Below are 13,245 nucleotides of genomic sequence, written 5' to 3' on the forward strand. Positions count from 1 at the left end.
CTCTTTCCTCATTTTTAGAATAGTTCCTTATCTTTTATTCATTTAAGGAGAGAAGACCTTTCAACCTTAGAATACTTTATCTGAGAAAACCTTTCACATTAATCAAACAACAACAACATCAATTATGCTTCACTCTCAAAGCAATGTATATCATATTTCATCAATTTCATAAGAACATGCATATTTTCATAATTCTCCTTTCATAGTTCAGAGCCCACTTTCAATCATACATATATAGAAAACATGGGTTAAACATAGGTTCACGGGGATTCATCTTAAAAACATGGAATATTCTCAATTCATGCATAATACTTCATAAAATAATTAATTATACCAACATTGAAAGGAACCCATGAAATAGAAGAAAATCCTAATTTAATTGAGGGTTTCTAACTTTGTAAATTTGAGAATTTTAGGAACTCTATGAAACAGAGGGTTCCTTAGATGAAGACTATCATACCTTGATGCCAAAAGCTTGAAATCAATGGGGGATTTGGAGACTTGATCTTGAAACCCTAGTTTCTTCTTCAACTTCTAGAGAGACAAATATTTGAGGGGATGAACTTGCTCTTCTTTTGAGAATTTTAGAGAATGAGTTCATTTGGCTGTTTTTGGGGTTAAAACCCGGCTTTGGGTTAAGGGCAAAATGATAGGGTATTTACCCAAAAGACCTTGACTTAAAACTGACGTAGCCACTTCAAGGTGACTTTCACGGACTATAAAGGACTCCATATGGCCATGGTGGTCCTTGACCAGTGGCTAGGGGAAGGGATCCTTTCCAGGTAGGTCACTTGACGACCCCAACCACGACCTGGCAACCTACTCATGGGCCATCAAGGTCTCGGTGGGAGGAACGCTGGTCTTGGCAGTTTCTGGGAGGTCTTCACGAGTCCCACCACAACTCGTCATCCTCTCCACGGACCATCTAGGCCTCCATTCGAGGGACTCTTGTGAGTTAGTTTTGGGGGAACTTACCACGCAATCCTTTCACTGACTGTGGTCCCCTTCACGGCCAGACTAAGGCAATGTGAAGGGTTCCATGGTCCAGTTCTTTGGTTGTGAGTTCCCTAGCATCCTCTTTTCTACTCTTTCTTTAATCCGAGGTGTTACAACTATACATGAGATAATATTTTTGTTAATGTGACTTTTATGTGAAGATACTTGAGTGAAATCAAATATTGGTATAAATTTATTATTTCTAACCAATATTTGTCATGTGATTGTTGGTTATGCAAATTCAATAGTGGATTATTCTGACGAGAAAATAGATTGGATATGGAATTATAAGAGTCCTAAGCTCGAATAATAAACAATCAATCAACAAATTTTTTTAACCATTTCAGCTCAATTAGTTTCTTTTTAACTCACAAGTTTGTCAGCCATATGTGTCGTGACCCAAAGTGTGTGGAAACATGTCTTATCCCACCAAGACGGATTAGCATAATCAAACCTTGATGAGATAAATGCGATAGTAATAACAAAATAAAAGGTTAAAAATAACATGCACATGTAGAAAACAACATAATATAACTCAAATACCAGCAAAACTTGGTGTCACATGTACAAACCTCTAAGTATTACAACAGATTCAAAAGAAGTACAAGTCTAAATGTCTTCGTATCTAGAACATAACAAGGACATAATGAAAGCGTAAGTGATGTTTGCCGAGATGAGAAGCATCTACCTCGCGAAGTCCCAAAGCAAGTCTCAGACAAAGATGAGTAAGGGTGATCAAGACAATCCAGAGTCGTAACTTACACAAGTGTAGAAATCAATAAAGTACCAAACAACAACGGTACTCAACAAGCACCCCAAATTAAACTAAAATAAAGAAATACTAAACACATGTACTCCAAACACACCATTTGAACCTCCACATACTACAACCTACATAGAAATCAAATCATCATAACCTAGCAATTCACTATTCATAGAGGAACATAGCACTTGTAAGACACTGCAACTTGCATATCAACATATTTAAATCATCATCACAATCTTTCATAATCAAATAAAAATCACTCATAAGTGTCAAGGAAACAAGAATGGAGTGCAATGCAATTAGTGCAATATCATATAGAGTGACACTTGTATGTTCTAATGATACAGACCCATTAATTATCAAATCGGGATCTATGGGGGACAAACTAGGTACATGCATCTACCGAAACCATTTCCCTTCAGCATCAATGAAACTATTTGGTATAGCCATAACCATTTCCCTTGGGCATCAAATCAATCACCTAAACCATCAGCAAAAATATCAATCCAATTCTTATCATAGTGCTTTAGAACAAATGCAAATAGACATGTTCACACAAATAGTAAGAAGATGACAAATTCTATATCAATACTCAATCAACACTTACATAATCATGACACATAATCAATAGTGAGTCAATATAATTGTTCAAACCATTCATAACACATCATACATTAAAATATCAATGAATTCCTTTTAACACCACAATATCATCACTAGAATTCAATCAACATTGATCAATGGGAAATAATTATGAAACTATTCACCAATTCATTAAATTATTCTTAATCACATACTAATGCATACAAGGTTCAATACTCGTAACGAATAGTGTAAGAGGTTCACTTGTATTGAAAGAGAAAACAATCAACTCAGCACTTGAGCCTTCCCTCTACGATGATTCTTCAAGTCCACACAATCTAATCAATAAATAATTCAAATAAGAAATCCTGAACAAAAACACCCATAAAAATGATTTTACAAACCATATCCAAATCGACCAAAAAAGTTATTCTGGGCTAGGGTTAAATCTAAAATTTTGTGGAAAATCAAGGTACCCAAAGATTTTGGAACTCATAAATGAAATCATAAAGAAAAACTAGTTGGAATTCTCCTTAATACCCCAATTTACCAAGAACACAACTTCAAGAGAAAACCCCCAAACTTTGAATTTGAAAATAAGGATTTAGATATAAAAATCATGAAATCATAATCAGGTAATGAAGGAAGAGATTTGAAATTACTTACCCAATAGTTTTAGCTTGAAAATTCTCTTTAGAATAACCCCTAGAGCTCTCAACACCCAACAATGGAGAAATGGGGGGAAAATTCACGTTTTAGGAAGTTTCATTAAATTGTCATGCCATTATTCTTCACGAATGTGATTTCCCTACAACGATCATAGAGACCACGCGAACTAACCATTTGTGAACACAGAGAGCACTCTACGAACTCGAAGGTCTATAACTTGACCCTCCGCAAATGCAACCTAGACCCTATGAATGTGAGGGTCTACTAACCTAGCCCTCCGTAAATGTAGATGCCATCCCACCATACCCTTTGTGAATGTGGCCAAGCTCAATGACTATGAAGGAGATGCCAGCACCAAAACACAAGAATAATCAAGACATAGAAATATTCACCCAAATGGACCTTGAGATTTGTTGGGAATATCGTGCATATAAACCAGATATGATACCCAACTAAACTCGATGTTTCAGAATAAATGGAACTGTCAAAAAATGGCTTTGAGGTCTCCTTGACCAAAAACTTGTTAAAGTCACAAGAAACTAACTTTGACTAAAACCTACTAACCTACCCTCGGAACCTCTAAAATATCAACTAAGACCTCACGTAGGCCTAAAATCACCATCTAAATTCAACAGAATAATTGGAAATCTTCTCTAAGGGTCTGATCTCTAAATGCTTATCAAAGTCAATTCTTGGTCTAACTACACTTAAACTTCCAACTCAATAGATTAAATCAAAATAAATACTTTGAAATTAAAAACAACAACACTCCTAAACAAAATTCTATAGTCCAGAGCTAATGGAATTGACAAAATTCTATTCCGGGACATTGTAATGTCCTACTTCTTAAGAAATTACTTTTATGTGTGAAATGACCTTTTTTTTCCTTCCCCTAAACATTTCTTGCTTATTATGTGTTACGTAAATGGTTAGTACAGTGTCTGATGCGATAAAGTAAGGTTTTAGTGGATTTGAGCCTTTTGAGTTGAGTTATATTGAAATGGTTGACTTTGGTAATCATTTCGTGATTTGAGCATTGGATGATGATTCTATCAGTTTCATTGAGTCTGGAACATCGAGTTGGATCTGGTATAGTGGTCAGTTAGAATCTTGATACCTTAGGTTGTAATTTATTTATTTAGGTAAAAAGTTGAATATTTTACCTAAATGGGTTCTGAGGAGGAACTTTGGTCATTACCATCTTTTTTTTGAAATATGATGATTCCACTGGATCCAAAACATGTTTTATGATGAACTTGCATTATTGGTTCATAATTATACGGTTCCGGATGAGTTTCGAGGGTCAAAAAGATGTTTTAAAAGTTGACGGTGCACACTTTTAGCGACAGAAAAATAGTCTTTTAGTGATGGAAAATGGGTTTTAGCAATGAAATCGCTGAGTTAAATATCTATACGAACCCATTCCATATTTTTGACATTTTGGGATCTAGAAAGGCCTGAGGTGATTTTTGAGGTGTTTCTCTTTCGTAATCATTGGGTACGTATTTCTAAACCTATTTTTACTCTTTTCCCAAAAGTATCTCTTTCATATGTCATGATATTTATCCACAAAGTGGAGATTTGAAACCCCAAAGTAGAGAAATCAAAAATTGTTTATTTAAAAGTCAATTTTGAATGAGTTTTCATTGATTTTCAGGATTTAACGTCCTTGTATTGTGGGTAAACTGATTCTTGCAAAGTTTATACAAAATTTCTAGTTTTTAAAAACATTTCACATGTGGGTTTTGGGGTTGTTACCTAAGTTGGAAAAATTGGTAATTTCTTGATTTGGAACTTGGTTTTTGCTAGATTTTAATGGGTGATTCAACCCCGAATCCCTTTTTACTTGTAGAATATGTTTTTCAAATAAAATTATGATTTTATCCTTCCCAATTTCGTAGTTTTTTAGACTATTTTAACCCTAATTCCTAACCTTGGCTATATAGGTATTGTTGTAACCCTTTTGATGATTCCTTTCCATTCTTGATAGTTGAGGATCATTTCAAAGATTGTTTGATAGAAGAAAAGCTTCGGTAGAGTGGTTTGGGTGATATTTCGACCTACGAGGTAGGTTTGGCTTATCCTTCTTCTAGATTGGGTTGGGTTATTGATTATTCTTATGAACTAGACTATGGTATGGAATAGTAGCACGACATAGAAATGTTTGAAATTGTATACTTTATTGTTTCACCTGTGTTAGAGCTTATTTGTATTGGTTTGCTTGTGTGGGAGGCTTATGTGTGATGTTTATCCCATATAGGGGCCTTATCTGATATTACTATTTTCTTGGAGAGCATGTGATTCATAAGATTACCGAAAGAGGGGTTTGAGATGATTATTCTAGATTATTTGACTTGAAATGCCCGAGTTTGGGGTTTGAACTTATTTTTGATCACTTCTTAAAATGAAAGGAATGTTTCCAAATGGTAAAGGCTTATTGCAAATGAGTTCTTCCATTATTTTGTCTTATGATGGAGTGTATCATGATTTATTAAGTTTGGGAACTTCGAAGTCATTTAGACCGACGTTGAATATATTATGCCTTTGTGTTGTATTCAAACACCTCGGAAGTGGGAAAGTAAAAAAAAATACATGTTCTACGAGTCCAACCTATGGGCCATAGGAAGGGAGTCGTAGACTTCGAGTTGAGTTGTTGGAAAATTATGTTTTTGAAGTTGACCTATGGATGAGAAGGACGAACCGTAGGAGTTGTCCCTAATAAGTGTTCCAGACATGGTGAAATTTTGGAGTTAAGGTTGAGTTCTATGAACCAGAGAAAGCACTACGGGCCGTAAAAATGTCTTGCCAAATTTGGATGATATTTAAGGCTCCAGTATTTGGTCTACAATTGACTAGTTCGGACAGTAGGTTATAACCGTAGGATCAATGTGACAGTTATTTTAAGGGTATTTGGGTATTTTCCTACACTTATAATTCCTATACTACATAAATTTACCCCAAAAGTTTTAGCACAAAAAATCTCTACAAAATCGCCTCCGGAGGTTTTGCCAAGCTCAAAAATGGAAAATATGGCTTAAACCCAAGAATTTCAGACCAAAAACTCCTCTTTGAGGTCACAAAAGCGAACCATGCAGAAACGGTGGGTCTCGTTTTTGCGAAGCAGGCTCTGCTTAAGAGACCATCGCTAAAGTGAGCATTGGTCCGCTTAAGCGAACCCTGCTAAAGCGAGTAGTGGTCCACTTAAGCGAACCCTACCCAAATGGCCATTTTATATTTTGCGAGCCAGCCTTTGTTTCCGCAAATGTAAGGACTGTAGAACCAGAAACATCAGCAAATAAAAATATCATTAAAAGGACCTCATTATTCATTTGGAAACATCTACACACAAACCATGTATGTAAGTTTACTATACTCGACATTCCAAACTCAATGGAACCGCCAAGTATGAAGGTCTCCTTGACCCGACATTCATGAAAGTCACAAAAAACTAACATAACACCTAAAAAGGCCAAAACAAGATCAGGACCCCTAAAAAATTAACCAACACCTCACCTAGATATGAAATCATCCTCCGAAACCAACAGATTTCTTGGAATTCTTATCCAAGCCCCAAATATTGACCAAAATCAGGCAAAAGCTAAGTGTCAACAATTTTCCAACAAATTTCCTCAAATCCTGAAACAGACTCTGAATCTGAAATCGACAATTCTCATAGACCAAATTCCTCATTCTAGGACTGATAGAATCAATGAAATTCCATACTGACACTCAAAACTCCAAAGACACCAAAAACCACTTTTTAACAACTTTAGCCTTTCAAACTCAGAACTTACAAAATTCACAACTCATAACCAAAGTTTAAAACCAATTCTCAAAACTCAATTAGAAACAACTCGGAGTCAATATCAAGAGGGGCAAATCAGTAAGTTTATGAAACTTTCATAAAATGACCAACCGGGTCATTACAAGTACTGATACACTATGAGTAAGATCATTCTATCTTGGTAGGAAATATTTCATTAACCTCGGGTACTTGAGGGGAATAATTCCCTTAAGGAAACACTGTGAATTCAGTGGATTCGTTTTATTCTTTGAGAAAAATATTTTGTATATTATTTCTAATTTGTTTCAGATTCTATTTTCTTTACTAGTTTAAAGTTTCTAGTTTTAAAAATACTCTTTAAAATTTGTTAAGTTATTGTTCCATGTATCTTAGCAATATGGATTCAACAACATATTATTCCTTTCATATCATCACCCCTCAAAGTTGGTTGCCTATTTTTATTTTCTTGAGTATTATTAGATCATTTTAGAGACTCTTCATGACAAAATCAATTATCATATGATGTCATATACCATTAACCACAAGATATAACTATTTTACTTGATCGATAAGCATACATTCTATATAAGGACATGGAATTTTTTCTCCATCCTATTTTTCAAAAAATGCATGATCTTTAAAATCTTATATTCCATTCAAGTATTCTTTATTGAGTGATTCAAAAGACACTCATATTTTATTTCTAGAATTGCCCATGACGGTCAAGAGATTTTTTTTATTTCTACAATTAATGTAGAATTTGATATGTTAGCAAGAAAACAAGAAAAAAAATTAGTCATAATTGTATTTCAGATAAAATATCAATTCTATTTATATGTAATTTCACATTTCAAAGATATCAGTTTATCAATTAAAATATGCATTAAATTTGGATGAATAAAGATCATCAATCCACTAGAAAGTTACAAAATTTTGATGAACAACTATATGGGACCATTATGATCCTGCACTTCTTGCTTATTTGTTAGACTAGTGCTCTTGATTTAAAAGCACTCAAATAAGCATACATCCTTAACTAGAAAAAATCATTTTTAAAGATATACTAGTCATTGAACTCTAGATTATGACCTTCTAAGTGTGAAATAAAGAGGCATAGAGAAAATAATAGAATCAAATATTCTTGGATCAAATATTTACACCCTTTACTTTAATGAAAACTAACAATTTTTCTAAGGTTTAATCATTTAAGAGAGCATTATTGTATTCATACATGCTCTTATTAGTAAAATAAACACTACCAACTAATGAAACAATCTTACAAAATAATTTTCAAAATTCAAGATATGAATTTTTATTTTTAGATATGATATCTACAAAATCTAATGGATCAATCTTAATGATATCGAAAAATAAAACTATTAAAGAAAAGTAACTCTTAGTTTATCTCTATTCCTACCCTGTCTCTCTCGAAATGTCTCATTAATTTCTGAAAATCTTGATATGGCCGATCTACCACCGAAGGAAGAAGGGAACTTCATCGGGGAGTTCGACGGTCTTGTAATTCCACCTCTTGACCGTACTTTCTTCGCCCTACACATGACCGTAACATATCAAGAAAATGTCGAAGATTTCCCTATGGAATTTCAAAATGTTAATTTCACGATCAATGGCATCATTCTTAACGAATCATTCAATGATGTTTTTCCAAACCCTACCAATGATGATGCATTTCAAAACCCTAGTTGTCTGCCAGTCTGTCTCGGTTTGAAGCTTGGTTTAGAATACGAAAACACCGAAAAAACCTAGTTCAGCTTCACATAAGATAGCCAAAGTACGGTTGAGCAATTGACATGATATATTTGCTCACATTCCAGGCGAAGGTCATATGAACACAAATAGCTTTAGTTAACCTAAGATTCAACTAATTGGGAGTTCTGACGATGCTTCTGGAATAATCAAATCGACCTCGGAATATTATCTTAGGGAACTTCTGGGTTCAAACAAACCAGTACATTTTTCTCCAATTTTAGAAAATAATTCAATAATGGGTGGAGTTGTAGAACAAAAACTCAAATTAGAGGGTGTCAATGCTAATATAAGTAACTATAGCTATTTGTTGAAAAAGAGAAGTGAAGATTCGAATAATGTAAGCAAACACCAAAAATCCACTCTATTTTCCTTGAGTGATAATGTTAATAATGATGAGCACAAAAAGAAGATGTCTAGAAAAATTAGGAACAGGGAAAGTGCTCACTTGTCAAGCAAAATAAAAAAGCATTATGTTGAGGAGTTAGAGGATAAATTTAGAATACTTCATTCAACAATTCAACACTTGAATGCAAAGTTATCCTATGAAATGGCGGAAAATGCAACTCTAAAGGCACAACTTAGAGGTACTAGTGTACCTCCTCAAGTGCCAGCACCACCGAGATTTATCCCTATTCTTCTCCATGGATTTCATATACACCACCTTATATGATGAAGCGACAAGGATCTCAAGTGCCATTGGTTCCGACTCCAAAGTTGAAATCACAGGCACTAGTGCTAGCACCAAAAAGTAACAAGAAAGTGGAGAAAAAGAAGAGTGAGGTGAAAACAAAGAAGGCTGCTAGTGTTAGCTTCCTTGGTGTGTTGTTTTTCATGCTGATCTTTGGTGGGTTGGTTCCTTTATTGAAAGTGAGATATGGAGGTATGCGGGAACCATTTGTGAGTGGAGAGTCTTTTGTGAGTGGATTTTATGAAAAACATCATGGAAGAGTTTTGACTATTGACGGGCATGTGAATGGGACTGGTTATTTTGGGAAATACGACAGAAAAGATCATAGCTTGCATTGTGGCCATGGAGGTCAAGGTGAAAGCAATCAGCAAAATAGCAATAAGGTTGTAGATGAGTTTGTTCATGTGGGCAATGGCAGTGATCCTCTAGCAGCCTCTTTGTATGTCCCAAGAGATGATAAACTTGTTGAGATTGACAAGAAATTGATTATTCAGTCTGTATTGGCAAGTGAGAAAGCCATGGTATCTCATGGAAGTGCTGATAAGAAAAATAGAGAGCCAAGCCTCGTAGTTCCTGGAGATTTATCCCCGTCTATCCTAGGAATCCATCCTCGCCTATATCGAAGTCCTGCAGTGGGAGAACGGGTTCATGGATCTGAGGAGAAAGAGAATGTAAAGGAAACTATGCAGCAGTGGCACCTTGAAAGTGTTGCTGGTAAGTGTTGTTCTATATATACTGACTATTAATTCTTATCTTTGTGATATGAGTGAGAAATTTAAGGACTCCATATCATTTAAATTCATATTTTGATTTTACTTTTCCTTTCTTAGGTCAAATTTTCTATTCTTGATAGAAATGAATTCCTCTAGCTATTATACCCTAAAAAACTTTCAACGGAGGCAAATCTAGTTACTCTTTCAAGTGTTTGCTTTAAGAATTTAGGTTTTTTGATTTGCTTTGAGTCCCTTAATTCTATATCTTAAATCATTGTATCCTCGTCATAGTATATGTTCTAAGCAAATTTGTTGTTTGGAGAAGCCTTTTTTTTCAGTATTTTAATTCATTTTGTGTTCATTTGGGTAGGGCCTTTGTTGAGTTCAGACACGTGTACAAAAGTGTTCGAGTTCGATGCGTCCTCTTCTGCTCCACAATCCATAGTTCCTGTTACCAATGCTAGAGATATATCTATGGAGAGAGGCATAATGGAACACGTCTCCATAGAAATAGAAGGATCCTCAATGGTCCTCCAATTTCCCTTTCTAGACCCTCTCAGCAATAAGTCACTTTCTTCCTTGGTAGTATTTGTTCTGGTTGATGGTGATGGTGATGGAATCATGGGTCCGGATTCCGTCTCTCGGATATTCATTGTTTTGCTTATTGATAGTGTCAAATATGTCACATATTCTTGCATGCTTCCATTTATTGGTAGTGTTCATGTAACAGAAGCATCATCGAAAAACAATGTTGTAGATACCATAAGATCTACTAATTGTCCTCATTAACTTATGAGGCGTGATGGTTGTCTTCTTTATGTGTCATATGTTTCTGCAATAATAACACATTATCTCTCTTTAATTATCAGAAGAAGAAACCGAAAAATCCTTTAAATTATATGTATTATGTCTTTGCGCTCTATATTTACTCAAAACGGACAATTGTAGTAGGCAATATATTCCTTACATTAGCAAATAACTAGAAAACATTTGACTTTCTCCTAAATGATATGACATCTTAACTTGAAAAATCAAAGCTTTGAACGTCAGTGAATTCAGCAATTAAGTGTAGAATTATTATACAACTACACACCTAGCAAAAAAAAAAAGGATCAAACAAAGAAGAGAACACATGACCATAGATGAAAATTGAGGTATTTTCGTAAGTTGTGGTATGTTTTGTTTAGTTGTGTGTTTTTTTTTCCAGATTGACAATGACCATAGTGAGCAACTCAACAATAATATAGTTTATGTGTCTCAAGTCCTTAAACTCTACTTCTCTCTTCTCTTGGATGGAGGCAATGTATGAATCATTAAAAAATATTATGCTTTCAAATTCATGGAACAATTGAGCCAAGTTTAATAACTCCCAACACCTCTGATATAAGATTATGGATAAAGAGACACCAACTCTTCCTCTATAAATAACCTCCATGAATAGTTCATTTATTTTTAAAAAACTATCTTAGATAATTTATTCTTAAAATATGCTAAGGGGTGGCATCACTTTTGAAGGTGGCCTCCCTTCTTAACTTCCAAAGTTTTCCCCTGTTCTGAACAAGCAGGCATATTCAACTCCTTAATTAGGTTAGTCATTTGAGAAATCACATCATAAAAATTATGTGTCATTAATGTATAAAGAAATACAATTTTGTAAAGATAGATATCAAATCAAGCTGAAAGTCTGAACAATTAAACACATCAGCTAAAACACAAGCAATTAGTTGTTGTCCAGTTGCATATATGGACTAAAGCTCGAGCAAGTATTGCAATGATGGTTGATTTTGGTACTACTATTCCATGCCTATGTTCTTTCAAAATCTGTCCGGAAATTGAACTTGCAATTCTTTTTGACATGTTACTAGATAGATTGCAAGATTTTGCGAGTTAAAAAGGATCCTTAAGTGAGTTGCAAATCTTTCTTTTTGAGATGGTAACAAATTTTGTTGATTGAATGTTTATTGTGCGATCTTAGGACTCTAATTAAGTGGTGATCCAATACTTTTTTCTCATCAAAACACTCTACTTTACTTCAACATAGTTTTTAGAAGTTTGGCTTTACCTTTGAGAAAATTTATTACTTCCTTGAAATTTCTAAGTGGATTTTCTACTTGAAGAACATTAGTAACATCACATGTCGCACTTCTACTTTTACCAATTAGTTGTTGTCTAGCTATATACAAAATCAAGCTTTGAAGTGGCTTCATTTCAAGTCCGACTGAAAATTTCATGTACACCTCCTCATCTAAATCTCCATGTAAAAATGCATTATCCACATCCACTTGAAATACTTCTCAATTCTTTTTGATCATATAGACAAGATACACCTAATTGTAGTCATTTTAGCCACCGGTTAAAATTTGTCATTCAAATTTATTCCATCTCTTTGTATATCGCCTCAAATTACCAATTGAGATTTGAGTATTTCCACTCTTCCATCTGAATGTTGCTTGATTTTATACACCCATTTACAGGGTAATGTCTTTCTCCCATGAGGTAACTCCACAACCTCCCAAGATTTGTTTAATTCAAGAAATTTAGGCATGACATTTTGTCAACCTCGGTGCGTATAACTTGGGTGTAGCTAGTAGGTTTGAGAAGGAATTTATGAATGCTTGATTTGTGGAAGACAAACTGGAAAAAGAAAACTAAGGAGGAGTAACAGAGGAAAGAAAACAAGAACTCGTGACATTGCTGAGTTGCAAAGCGTTGCAGATCTAATCCTTTAGTTAACTAAGTGTTTTATGAGACCTAGAAGATTTTTTAAGAATATTTTCTATGACCATAAGTGAAACTGAAGGTGAGGGAATGCTATCAGGAATAATAGGAGAAGATGGAGATTTAAAGGTACTAGGGTAATGATCATCAGAAAAAAGTAGACTTAGTGATAGGTAAATAGGAATATAATAGTCCTCTGTGGACAGATTATGAGGAACTAAAGTAGGCACAGGATCCTTAAGACCGACTATGTGATCTTTTGGTAGAAAAGATTCGATACATTCACCAAATTTAGTAGGGGCAAAAGGAAATATGTTTTCATGAAATATCACATCTCTTGAAACAAAAAATTTCTTGGCTTAAAGATAAAGTAACTTAAAACCTTTCTTTCCATGAGGATATCTCTAAAACACACATGATACGACTCTAGGTTCTAACTTTTTCCTATGAAATGAAAGAGTGGAAGCGAAACACAAACAACCAAAACACTTAAGACTCTGATAATTTGGTTTAGACGTAAAATAAATCTTATAAGGTGTTTTGTATTTGAGAACTTTGG

General features: G+C 34.4%; 1 pseudogene; it reads left to right on the top strand.

The window, feature by feature from the left end:
- The first annotated feature begins 738 nt into the window (after window positions 1–738).
- Window positions 739–10,757, top strand: LOC125821041 (bZIP transcription factor 17-like; annotated as a pseudogene).
- Window positions 10,758–13,245: the final 2,488 nt, after the last annotated feature.

This window comes from Solanum verrucosum, unplaced genomic scaffold (genome assembly GCF_900185275.1).
Source record: "Solanum verrucosum unplaced genomic scaffold, falcon-dt-bn FXZP01000050.1, whole genome shotgun sequence".
In the NCBI taxonomy this organism is placed as follows: domain Eukaryota; kingdom Viridiplantae; phylum Streptophyta; class Magnoliopsida; order Solanales; family Solanaceae; genus Solanum; species Solanum verrucosum.